The sequence below is a fragment of the Macadamia integrifolia genome, chromosome 13, assembly GCF_013358625.1.
Source record: "Macadamia integrifolia cultivar HAES 741 chromosome 13, SCU_Mint_v3, whole genome shotgun sequence".
Classification (NCBI taxonomy): domain Eukaryota; kingdom Viridiplantae; phylum Streptophyta; class Magnoliopsida; order Proteales; family Proteaceae; genus Macadamia; species Macadamia integrifolia.
The window spans coordinates 25580104-25593705 of NC_056569.1; the positions used below are offsets into that span (position 1 = coordinate 25580104).

The window sequence follows — 13602 nt, forward strand, 5'->3', positions numbered from 1 at the left end:
GGGGATAATACGTATCTGAGTAGGACTCGAAGAGGAAAGGAGGCGGACCCGAGGAGGACTCCTCCAAGGAAAAGAGAAACCCTAAACCCTAAGGACTATAAGAGAGGGTCCGAGCAGAGGAAAAAAGGTATGTAGAAAAACCCTCACCATTACCCTTGTGAAAAGCTGTGCGGCCGATCCCTAACTTGGGAGTCGGAGGACTAACCTCAGATAAACATCCAGGCCTCTGCCTTCTGTATTTGTACAAGATCAGCTTAAAAGGATTTTTGGCAGCAATAGATTGGCGCCGTCTGTGGGAACGACAGTAATGGTGGGGAGAACCTACAATCGTAAGAAGACGAGAGCAGCATCGAACATGAACATGGGGGAGGAGGAATCTTCAGGATGGCTCCCTCCCTCGACTAAAATCGGAGAAAGGGGAAACGATGATTGGGAAGGCTCCGTGAGGGACTAGTGTTTGGTCGGATATTCGGTGCGTGGAGATAGTAATCCTCCACCCCCTCCTGGAACTCAGGAATATGTGACAAGGGAGCAGTTCGAAGCCCTCTAGGAGAAATATGATCAAATGGCCGAGGCAATGAAGGAGGTCTCCAAAGCTCTCTTAGAAGATCGACGGAGCACCACGAGGCCCCCATATCCGGCCCGAGTGAGCTCAAGACGAGGACCGGAGCAGTACAGGATCAAAAAGTTTCGGTCATAATCCTTAGAACCGAGCGATGAGGGAAAGTCCCGCACCCAGGGAAAGGACGAGACGTGCCGTCGGGGCCAGGCATGGGGAACCACGCCAAGGAGACGAACAGAGACACGAGGACTCGGGGTTGAAGCAGATGATCCTCGACCTAAAAGATGAGATCAAGAAGGTGACAAAAAACTAGACGGGAGCTCATGAGCCAGACCTTACTAATGACACAACTTTAGCTTATGAGGTCATGAGTGACCCACTCCTGATCAGCTCTCGCCTGCCAATGTATGACACTTACGACGGGTCTGGGGACCCCGTCGATCACTTGGAAGGCTTCAAGGTTGCTATGCAGTTCCATTGAGTCTCAGAGAACATCATGTATCACATTCAGAGGAGCAGCAAGGCTATGGTACAACCGTTTGCCAACGAAGTCGATCCACAGCTTCAGCGATCTAAGTTACTTCTTCATGAAGGGATTCTCCAATAGCCAACCCCTTCAGAAGACCACGTTGAACTTGACCAATGTCAAGCAACATGAAGGAGAATCACTGTGGAACTACATTAAGCACTTCCAACAAGAGAAGATCACGATCAGAGGTCTAGACCCGAAAGAAGAGTTCACAGCACTGCTGGGAGGCGTCAAGGATAAGGAGCTGAAAAGGTCTTTGGCGAAGTATACACCGATGAACCTGGCCGAGTTGAGAGCTCGGTGTGATAAGTACAGCCAGATGGAAGAAACCCTTCAAGTCGATGAAGAAGCTGAAAGGAAGACGGGAAGGAAAAGGATCTCAAGGGGCAACGACAAACCCTCCGAAGAAGGCAAAAGACGAAAGTCTGAGCATGGTCAGGCACCCAGTCCACCAAGGAAGTTTGAGAAATACGCGCCCTGTGCCAGGGACGAACGGATGTACTGATGCAGATAAAGGACTCCCCGTATGCCAGAGCCATGAAGTGGAGAGGGAAGATGGGACGGCACCCTGAGAGACATAATATGGACAGATATTGCCACTTCCATAGGGACCACGGCCACGACACCGAAGATTGTTGGCACCTCAAGGGGGAAATAGAAGGAATGATTCGAAGAGGATATCTAGGCCGATTCGTGGACCGTGAAAAGGAGGATGCCCAAGAAGGTAATGGTCATAGGGATAACAGTCGGAGAGGTGGCAGAGGCCACTGTGAAAGATGGGGGCCAGTCCACAGAGGCAATCAGGAACGGCAAAGGGACCAGACAGCCGAGGAAGCTGACCATCGCCTTCGGGATGAGAATAAGAGCCTAACTAGGGTTATAGTTCAGTCTCGGCTAGGAAAGCAAAAGCCTATGCAAGAAGCATACATGTGGCTGAATGGTCGAACAAGAAGGCTAGGACGGGGATGGTTATGTCCTTCTCAGATGACGATCTGGAAGGGGTGCACACTCCGTACGACGATGCCCTGGTAATCACCATGACCATAGCGGATTGTAGAGTGAAAAGGATCTTAGTGGATAACGGCAGTTCAACTGATATCCTGTTCGTTGAGGCTTTCCAGAAGATGGGTCTGGACGAGGGAAAGTTGAAGAAAGTCGAACACCCGTTGTAGGGATTCTCCGATGTCCCAGTAAAAGTGGAGGGATCGATTGAGTTGCCAATAAGAGTCGGCACTAGAGATCACTAAGTAACAGTCATGATCAACTTCATGGTAGTAGGCATTACCTCAGCATACAATGCCATACTAGGGAGGGTTGGTTTGAACCTACTAAAGGCTGTCGTCTCCACACCCCATCTCAAGATGAAATTCCCAACCAAGAACGGTGTCGGTGAATGTCGAGGAGATCAGGAGGCATCCCGGAGGTGCTACGCCACTACCTTATGGGGAAGAGAAAAGGCGGGCGAGGCGCTCTCGAAAGAAGATCTACGCAATGACGCCAGTGATCAACGGGGGGAACCGGCTGAGGATCTAGTACAAGTTGAGGCCAAAGAGGGGGATAGCTCGGTAATTCCAGATCGAGGCTACAATGCCAAGGCAACAACGAGAAAAACTCGTCTCATTCCTCTGAAACAACTCTGACGTCTTCGCCTGGTCGGCTTCAGACATGCCTGGAATAGATCGAGAGGTAATAGAGCATCATCTGAATGTCAACAGGGCAAAGAAGCCAGTGCAACAGAAGAAGAGGACTTTCGGCCCCAAAAGGTAGTAGAAAATAGATGAAGAAGTAGAGAAGTTGCTGAAGGCACAGTTCATCCACGAGATCCAATACCCGGAGTGGATATCCAACGTGGTTATGGTCCCGAAGGCAAATGAAAAGTGGAGGATCTGCATCGACTTCACCGATCTGAACAAGGCCTACCCGAAGGACAGATACTCCCTACCAAAAATAGACCTCCTCATTGATGCCACGGCAGATATGAGGCACTGAGCTTCATGGATGCGTACTCGGGGTACAATCAGATCAAGATGTCAGAGGTTGATGTCCCGAAGACATCCTTCGTGACCGAGGGAGGACTGTACTACTATGAAGTCATGCCTTCGGGCTAAAAAATGCAGGGGCCACCTATCAAAGGTTGGTGAATAAAATCTTCAAGGGGATGATCGGCAAAACCATAGAGGTATACATGGATGATATGCTTGTAAAAAGCCTGAAGGCGGAACAACACATTCAAGACTTAGAAAAGGCGTTGGCATGAAGCTGAACCCGGCAAAGTGTGCATTCGGAGTAGCCCCGGTGAAAATACAAGCCATTTGAGATATGAGGTCACCCTAGAATGTGAAGCAAGCCCAGGAGCTAACAGGCAGAGTCGCTGCCCTAGGACGATTCCTATCTCGATCGGCTGATAGATGCCTCCCCTTCTTTAGAGCCTTAAAGGGATCCAAGAAGTTTGAGTGGACGGAGGAATGCAAAAAGTCCTTTAAACAACTAAAGGAGTACCTGGCCGCACCCCCACTGCTGACAAAGCCAAACGCCAGGGATACCTTGTAATTGTACCTTACGGTATTAGCAGTAGCTGTAAGTACAGTACTGACGAAGGAAGAAGGTAACAACAGCCGATATACTACGTCAGCCGAACCCTGCTAGATGTCGAAACAGATATAGAAAGACGAAGAAAGTGGCATACACCCTGGTAACAGTGGCAAGAAAGCTGAGGCCCTATTTTCAATCGCATACAGTATGCGTGCTCACAGACCAGCCCATGAAGAAGATACTGCAACGGCCAGATATGTCTAGTCGCGTGGTAAACTGGGCCATAGAGTTGGGAGAATTCAACATCCAGTACAAACCAAGAACCGCAATAAAAGCACAGGCCCTCACAAACTTCATACCCGAGACGACGCTCCCTGACGATCCCCAGGATTCTTTTGAGGACCAAGAAGAAAAGGCTTGGACATTATACGTGGATGGTGCTTCCAACAGCACAGGAAGCTGCACAAGGATCATATTGGTTAGTCCCAGAGGTTTCAAGATTGAGTACGCCCTATGATTCGACTACGAAGCCAAAGAACAAAGGATTGATGGGTACTTGAAGACAGTGCGAGAAAGAATAACAACCTTCAAGGAATTCGATGTAAGGCAGGTGCCACGAGAAGAGAATGCTAGTGCAGACGCACTGTCATAGTTGGCCACCTCTGACTTTGCAGACCTTGGACGATCAATGTATTTTGAAGTGCTACCACAACCGAGTACCGAAAGACCCCAAGAGGGATGAGGTCAGGACACTTCCTTCTGAAGGACGAGACACTGTACAAAATAGGGTTCACCGTGCCGTACCTCAAGTGCCTGAACCTCGCTGATGGTGAGTATGCACTCCGAGAAGTGCATGAAGGGATATGCGGCCAACACCTGAGAGCCCGGGCCTTGGCACATAAAGTGCTGAGGCAGGGCCTGTTCTGGTCGACAATGAGGAAGGATGCAGAATCGTTAGTCAAGAAGTGCGTCAAGTGCCAGATGTTCGCCGCCATCCCTAGGAAGCACTCTACCGAGCTCTCATCCCTATCAAGCCTGATATCATTCGCCATGTGGGGAATAGACATCCTGGGCCCATTTCCCCTGACCACGAGACAAAGGAAGTTTGTAGTGGTGGCGATAGACTACTTCACGAAATGGGCAGTGGCAGAAGCACTGGCGACGATATCCGAAAAGAATGTAAGGAACTTCTTCCAGAGAGCGGTAGTCTATCAATTTGGAATCCCTCGGGTGGTGGTAACGAACAATGGAACTCAGTTCTCCAACCCGACTTTCTGTTCATTTTGTGATGCCCTCGGCATTGACCACAGAAAAACATCTGTCAGTTATCCACCGACCAATGGGCTGACAAAGGTAACCAACCGTACCCTGCTCCAAGGAATAAAGAAGAGACTGGATGATGCCAAAGGGTTATGGGCAGATGAATTGTACAATATCCTCTGGGCTTACCGCACAATTGAGAGGTCGGCCAATTGAGAAACACCCTTTATTTTAACCTACGGCACCGAAGCTGTACTTCCGGTGGAGGTAGGGGTCGTAACCCATCGGATTCAGCACTACAATGAAGAAGAAAACGATAAAGGACTCCGGGCGAATTTAGACCTCTTGAGCGAAGTCAGAGACACCTCACAAGAAAGGATCGCCTCCTACCAGCAGAGGGTTGCGAGGCACTATAACTTCAAAGTCCAAAAGAATGAGTACAGAATGGGTGACCTCGTCCTCAGAAGGGTAGAAATATCAAACCCGAGGCATCAAGGAAAGCTAGCTCCGAATTGGGAAGGTCCTTAGTCTCAAGGGTAATACGAACGGTTTCCTATCACCTGGAGACTATGGGGGGAGAGAGGGCACCCCGATCGTGGAACTCAAAGAACTTGAGAAAATTCTACCAGTAGTGAAGTAGCGAGCAATCACATTTTGTAATTTTTTGCTCATAAGCATTTTCTAGTTGTAACTCCTCATCCTAAGCTCTCCGGATGATTTTACTTATGAAAAATATGTAAGATGATTTACGGCAATTGATAGGAATTCTCCTGTTTGATGGCTTTAGCTTTGCCGAAGGTCCTTACCTCGGTCATCACCATGGTTGTTGATCAAGGCAGAGCCAAAGGGAACTTGACGAAGGGATACAACCGAAGGTCCCTACCTCGGTTGGGAGCTCAAGAGAAGGCTGAGCTGAGCTGACCGAAGGCCATCACCTCGGTTGGGAGCTCAGGCTAAGGCCAAGCAGACCTGACTGAAGGTCACAACCTCGGTTGGGAGCTCAGGCTAAGGCCAAGCAGACCTGACCGAAGGTCACAACCTCGGTTGGGAGCTCAGGCTAAGACTGAGCGGACCTGACCTAAGGTCCTTACCTCGGTTCGGGGCTTTGGCTAAGGCCGAGCTGACCTAACCGAAGGTCACGGCCTCGGTTGGGAGCTCCGCCCAAGGCCGAGCAGACCTGACTGAGGGTCCTTACCTCGGTCGGGGGCACCGACCGAATCCTACTTGTTCAGGATCCCTCGTCCACGGGCCTCAGATATGGGAAACCTCTCGGATAAGCCGATGGAGCAGAACCAAGCCTTGTACTAGAGTAGAGGAGTATTAATCCTAGGACCACCGAGGGGTTCGTCCTTCTTGCACCTCCCTATGGGCTAAAGATCCCTTTATCAGAAAGAAAATGCAAAAAAGCAAAAGGCAAAGGTATCCGAAGAAAGGGAAATATTCATTCATTAAAAAGGCCCGAAGGTCGAGATTACATGAAAAGACCTGAAGGCTCACATCACAAAAAAAAAAGAGAGGATAGCCCTAAGGCTCACATAACAAAAAAAGAGAGAGCCCGAAGGCTGAGGTAGGGTGCAGGGTGGCTTCAGGGGGCGTCTGTCGGGTTCACGGCCTCGTCGTCGACATGGTGGAGGGTCTCCTCATTGGAGCCATCGTGACCAGGAGTTAGAGGCACCTCATGTTGCAACTGAACCTCACCTTCCTCGCTACAGCCTTCGTCATCGCCGTCGACAACCTCGGTGGCTGTTGGGGCTGCCTCAACACACTTCTTCGAAGATGAGCCCGCTATCCTCGAAAAAGACCTCTGGGTAGTGCTCGAAGACCCAGTCTTGGACCTCAATAGCACCCATTGTGAACCCAGGGGCGATGGCGGGTTTGACCTCCTCCCGAAAGCCCTCAGAGGCCCTATACTTCTCAGCCCCTAGGGTCTCGGCCTCCTGAACCCTTGCCGTTATCTACGCCTTCAGCTCTGCAAGCTTCTGATTGCATTCCTGGCGAGTACAAAGAAGGTCAGCTTCCAGGTGCTCCACCTTCTTGAGGAGAACCGAACGCTCATCCTCCAGGACTAACTTCTCGCGTTTGGAGGCCTCGAGGTCTCGAGCCATGGCTTCGGCCAGGATAGCCAGTTGACCCACTTGGTTTTGGGCCTGCATAAGACATCGATGGTCAGTACGTTCTAATGATCATAAATCAAGGTTTGGAAGACCAAAGCTTACCCCAGCCATGAAGATGCAGGCTCTAGTTATTATGGCTGTCGTCCCTTGTCATTGTGCTTCGGCGGCATCTCAAGGGAGGCTGCCTTCAGTACCAACTCACGAGCGACACGACCGATGGACAGGGTGTCGTCTTCTTTAACCGACCACCGAGGGACGAAGCCAACCTCGGCCCTAACATTCCTAGCCCTCGGGCTTTTGAAGTCTGCCACGAGGAAGAGTCTCGGGCAGACAAGGTATGGCCCGGAGCAGCGAGGGCCTGGACCGCTTTGGCACTGGGTCCTTCGGCCCTGGACCTTTTCTTCGGTGGGGGAGCTTCGAAGTAGGGAGGACCCTTCTTCTTCCCTTTCCTCTTCAGCCTCTGCTGCTGTTGCGCATCCCACGCCTTGGCCTCCCTTATCTGGACTTGCCTCTCCACAGCTGCAGCCCTAGCCTCAGCCCTGGAGATTTGCATTGCATGAAGACGAAGGGAGTTAGTATGAAACACAAGTACCCGAGGTAAATAAACTTGGGCTGGCCTAAGACTCACCCGGGCTAAGCCCGAATCTGAACAAAATGGAGTCTGACTTAAGGCTGTCGGACTAAACTAGAGGGCAGGTGTCTTGACGCTTGGCCATCGCCATCGACTTTGCGTCTGTCCCAAGAAGGGCAGGGGCGGAGTTCACCGTCCTTAGATCAGGGATATCCCAGACGGTGCCAAAGGGCACCCCCTCGGACGACCTCACGAAGAAGAATTTCTCCTTCCACCTGTGGATCGACTTTGGATAACCGTTTAGCAGCCGAAGGTCTTCCCGAGGGCTGAAGTAGTACCAGCCCGAAAGCCACTTACAGGCCTGAAGAAGGAAGCAATTGATGAAGAGAGGGAGGGAGAGAGGCCTCTGGCGCCTAGAGAAAAGGACGACTAAGCTAAGCATTTTCCGCCATCCGTTCGGCGTCAGCTGGGTCGGACAAATCCCGTAGTGCCGAAACACCCGGGCAAAGAAAGGATGGAAGGGAAGCCGAAGGCTGGCCTTAAACGCCTCCTTATATAGGCACAACTCTTTGGAGTTCTGATAGCTGGCTCGGTCGGTCGATTTAGGTAGTCGGAGCTCAAAAGCATCCGAGATATTAAAGGAGGCCCTTAGCTCCCCCAGCTCCAGCTCATCCATGGTGGAAACGATGTGCAGGGCCTCCACCTCGAGGGGGTCCTGGGTCTAGGCTTGGGATTCAAGCACCTTCTCCCTGAATCCCTCACCGTATGAGCCACCCTCGGACCCAGACGGTGAGGCTGCGGACGATGAGTCGCAAGTAGAGGGCGAATCGGGGGAAGAGTCCGAGGACCTCCCTCGGAATCCCCTGGACTCCGATACCTACGGTGAGACATTGTCCTCTCGAAGGACGAGGGACTGTACCCGGATGAAGAAGACATCGTACTTACTTTTGGTGAAGACGAAGCGCTAAAGGAAAATGTACACCTAGACCGAAGGAAGGCTCTTCGAGGGAAAAACAAAAGTGGCCCACAAATGGACCCCAACACTTTATAAATGAAAGAAAAATGGTATGACTGCCCAAGCATTAATGGCGTCGTCATGTCACCAATTACCACCCCTTGAGATATGCGCCAAAGCAGACCTGGCCAAAGGTCCCTATCTCGGTTGGGAGCTCAGGCCAAGGCCGAGCAGACCTGACCGAAGGTCCTCACCTCGGTTGGGAGCTCAGGCTGAGGTCGAGCTGACCTGACCGAAGGTCCCTACCTCGGTTGGGGGCTTAGTCCAAGGTCGAGCAGACCTGACCGAATGTCACAACCTTGGTGGGGAGCTCAGGCCAAGGCTGAGCTGACCTGACCGAAGGTTTTCACCTCGGTTGGGGGCTGAGGCCAAGGCCGAGTGGACCTAATCGAAGGTCTTTACCTCGGTTGGGAGCTCAGGCCGATGCCGAGCTAATCTGATTGAGGGTCCCTACCTCTGTTGGTGGCTCAGGCCAAGGCCGAGCGGACCTGACCGAAGGTCCTCACCTCGTTGGGAACTCAGGCTAAGGCTGAGCGGACCTGACCAAAGGTCCTCACCTCGGTTGGAAACTCAGGCGAAGGCCGAGCGGACTTGACCGAAGGTCACAACCTTGGTTGGGAGCTCAGGCCAAGGCCGAGCGGACCTGACCGAAGGCCCTACCTCGGTTGGGAGCTCAGGCCAAGGCCGAGCGCACCTAACCGAAGGTCCCTACCTCGGTTGGGGGCTCAGGTCAAAGCCAAGCGGACCTGGCCGAAGGTTACAACCTCGGTTGGAGCTCAGGCCAAGGCCGAGAGGACCTGACCGAAGGCCCTCACCTCGGTTGGGAACTTATGCTAAGGCTGAGCGGACCTGACCGAAGGTCCTCACCTCGGTTGGGAGCTCAGGCCAAGGCCGAGCGGACCTGACTGAAGGTCCCTATCTCGGTTGGGGGCTCAGGCCAAAGTCGAGCAGACTTGATCGAAGGTCCTCACCTCGGTTGGGAGCTCAGACCAAGGCCGAGCGGACCTGACCGAAGGTCCTCACCTTAGTTGGGAGCTCAGGCCAAGGCCGAGCGGACCTGACCAAAGGACCCTACCTCAGTTGGGAGCTCAGGCCAAGGCCGAGAGAAACTGACCGAAGGTCCTCACCTCTGTTGGGAGCTCAGGCCAAGGTCGAGTGTACCTAACTGAAGGTCCCTACCTCAGTTTGGGGCTCAAACCGAAGCCGAGCGGACCTGACCGAAGGTCACAACCTCGGTTGGGAGCTCATGCCAAGGCCGAGCGGACCTGACCAAAGGTCCCTACCTCGGTAGGGAACTCAGGCTGAGGTCGAGTTGACCTGACTGAAGGTCTTAACCTCGGTTGGAAGCACAGGCTAAGGCCGAGCGAACTTTATCGAATATCACAACCTCGGTTGGGAGCTCAGGCCAAGGCCGAGCAGACCTGACCTATGGTCCTCACCTCGGTTGGGACACAAGCTAAGGCCGAGCGGATCTGACTGAAGGTCCCTACCTCGGTTGGGAGCTCAAGTCGAGGCCGAGCTGACCTGACCGAAGGTCCCTACCTCAGTTGGGCGCTTAGTCAAAGGCTGAGCTAACCTGACTGAAAGACTCGGCCTCAAGCAAAACTAAGGTCGAAGCCGAAGGAATAAGGCCGAAGGGACGCATGAATGAGAAAAAATGATGAAAAACTTGGTTACTCCTACAGGAAAAGCAACTTGGTGAGAGTAAGGGGGCTACTGATACGGCCAAATTGATTGCCCAGTAGGATAAGAACACGTGGTATCTAAGGAGAGAACACGTGTCGCTCACCTGTTAGAGGCTGCAAGGAGTCTGGTCGCATCAACCGCGTGAAGAGAATATTCCCCATGAAGGGGATAAGACGTATCCGAGTAGGACTCGAAGAGGAAAGGAGGCGGACCCAAGGAGGACTCCTCCAAGGAAAAGAGAAACCCTAAACCTTAAAGATTATAAGAGAGGGCCCGAGCGGAGGAAAAAATGTATGCAGAAAAACCCTCACCATTACCTTTGTGAAAAGCTGTGCGGCTGATCTCTAACTTGGGCGTTGGAAGACTAACCCTAGATAAACATCCGGGCCTCTGCCTTCTGTATTTGTGCAGGATCAGCTCAAACGGATTTTTGGCAGCAACAGATACTTTTCTAGTATTTTTATTTTAGTGCAATCTTTTTTTTACATAAAATAAAATAAAAAATAGATTGCCAATTGACCTACAAAGTAGAACCCTTTTTTATTTTTTGACATTTTGACCTAAAAAATAATGGGCTCTACACGGGCTTGACTGCGGTTAAATGGGGTCTCCTTGAAGTTGGACTTTGAATATGGAGTCCATTAGTGTTGGCGAATGGGAATTTGAAATCTTCTACGTGAGTCACAAGGGCATTGCCATTAAAAAATGTAATCTGATTAAGATAAAATAATAATAGAATTCGAGAGTATTTTAAGAGTTTGAGGTAGCTAATGGGAGCAGCCGCAGCCTAATTGGACTGGGCTTTGGTTCATGAATTTCGGTATCGGTATCAACATATCCACTTATATGTATCGGTATGATCAAATATTGATATTCATACATTTACCGATATATCAAAAAAATAAATAAAAAATTCACCGGAGGGTAAAATGATTCAAAATAAGGGATGTCGATATCTTTAGCGGTAAAATGATCCAAAAATATGCTACTAGTATACCCAAATTTGTGTCTTTCTATTGAAAAAGTCTTCCATCCGAGCCTTCTTATTGATTGAGCCACTAGTTCTAGGAAAATCGACGCATACCTAACCTCATCCCTTAAATAATACAATGCTGAATTTGTCGTCAAGGAATTTTTTCATCGACGATGGCAATTATTGCACTTAGATGGGTTGTAGGAACACTAAAGAGTTCTACAAAAGATTTAAAAAATAAAAATAAAAAATAAAAAATAAAAGCCTTTTGAACTTTTAACAAAAAGGGGGAGAATAATAATGACTTAAGATTCATGGGTGTTTTCTTTACCGTGGGAGGGTGAAAGAAATTCTTTTTTCATATTATAAATTAGGGAAGAGGTTTGGTAAATTGCTAGTGGCTCAACCAATCGGACGGCTATGATGAGGGGCATAGGGGAGGAGGAGAGAGATAAATATAGATCTGGGTATACCGGCAGCATACCCAGCCTTATCGGTATAAATTTTAAAGAACTTCTCATTTTTCTATATATGAATCTGATCACATTCAATCCATGCTCGATTTGTGTGAGGTCATATGGTCAAGGAAGGACAAAGAAAATAATATAAAATTCCTCATAAGAGGGTGTCCTATACATTGGTGTTTGTAAACATTTTTCCTTAAAAAAAAAAAAAATTAACTATATAAAACTTAGAGAAATTTGCATCCACTTCCCCGCATTTGCCTTTATTACATCATCCCCTCGAGTTTTGTTTGTTTATTACGTTTAAATTCAAAAATCTAAAACTTAAAAATGTGGGGGGTCTTCTTTTTGATAAAAAAAAAAGGATACTCCTTGTACCAGAAAAAATAAAGGGTATACTCCATGATAGTGATAATAGTCATAGGCCAAAGCCCCATACAACAAGTAATATTTTTACGAGACCAATAAATGATAGAAGGGTATACCAATTTAATCCCACAATCAATCGATCTTAGTAATGATGAAACAAGGATTTCCTTTCTACTTAGGCTACCAACCCTGTTGGCAAGGTCAATGATTTCATGCAACCCACAATACTAAGTCAAGCAAATGGAAAGCATTGGTTAAAAAAAAAAAAAAAAAAAAAAAAAAGGAAAAAGAAAAAGCACTGGAATGAAAACGCTAGTCCGTAGGGATATTTAACTCAATGCACTGAATAAATACACCTAACGGCAGATATATGTTTTAATCTCTTTCCTGCTCATTTAAGTTGATTGGGTGGGACCATGGGTGATTCAAACATTACCAAATAAAAAAAGATGATATCTGATTGATCTACATTCTGAATTCCTTTCCCCTCCGGGTAACCATCCCATAGCATCTTGGATTCAGTTCCTCTCCTTCATGCCTATGGCCTAAGTCTTGCCTATAATTATATGGGCGAGCGCCACGTGATGAGGCAATGGTAAGATAATGATCTAATAGTTATTAGCACCTTGTTCTTCGAGTCTTTGTTCGTACATTGTTTTCCATGCCTTTTTAAAATTGTTGGATCATCGTTTTACCATGTCACTTGCCCAAATAGCTATGGATTGATCTGAACAATGGACGCTAAAGAGAGGAACCAGATCCTCGCATCTCACACCATCCACGGGATGGGATGAGGCCCACGACCAACGGCCCACAAGGAGGTCTATTTTTCATGTCCATGTCTTTTTTTTCTTTTTAATAAAATGTCCGTGTCCACTCATATCAATGGAGTCCCAAACGCCAAAGTGGGCCCATGATCCATCAATGTTGTGATTCACTTTCTTTTGTAATTTTTTTTAATTCTGAAACTAACCCTCCATCTTTTATTTATGTTACCGTTTGGTGCCTCCCTACTCCCTTGTCGCTTAACATAGGCACTATTTAATTTCCAAGACTCTTTTTCTTTCATAATTTTGATTAGTCACTTGAATTCTAATCTAAGCGACGAAAAACAGAGAGAGAGGTTAGTTTTGTACCGCCCAGAGGAACTTCTTGCATTCTTTCCCGTTCGCACCTCCTCCTCTCTCTCTCTCTCTCCCCCCGCCATCGTTCTTCCGTTCGACTTGCACCGTGGAGGAAGAGAGCCTGAGATTGCAGCTAGAAAATTTTAATTATATTTTCTAATTATCCAGATTTGCCATTTCAGAAACCAGAGAGAATCAAGTATTCAATCTATGTAGGGGATACCTTTTCTCCTGCATCTCTGGTTGTTGTTGTCGATCAAAGGAGCAATGTAAGTTCTCTCTTCAGTCAATCGTTTCTCGTTTCCATTTTTGTTTTGAAATTCTCTTTCCTTGATATTCATCTGTTGGGAAAACACCTTCTTTTCTCCAATGGCGGAGATTCTGCATATTTTTTTTTTTTTTT

The 13602-nt window shown here is 48.7% G+C and overlaps 1 protein-coding gene across 2 annotated transcripts in view; it reads left to right on the forward strand.

Annotated features, from left to right (window-relative positions):
• The first annotated feature begins 13137 nt into the window (after positions 1–13137).
• LOC122059968 (serine/threonine protein phosphatase 2A 59 kDa regulatory subunit B' gamma isoform-like) overlaps positions 13138–13602 on the forward strand; it is a 9015-nt gene continuing 8550 nt past the window's right edge. Inside the window, exon 1 of one of the 2 annotated variants that reach the window (XM_042623077.1) lies at positions 13138–13468. The gene's annotated coding sequence lies outside the window, so the exon portion shown is untranslated. The remainder of the gene's footprint in view (positions 13469–13602) is intronic. The other variant, XM_042623076.1, reaches the window with a different exon arrangement.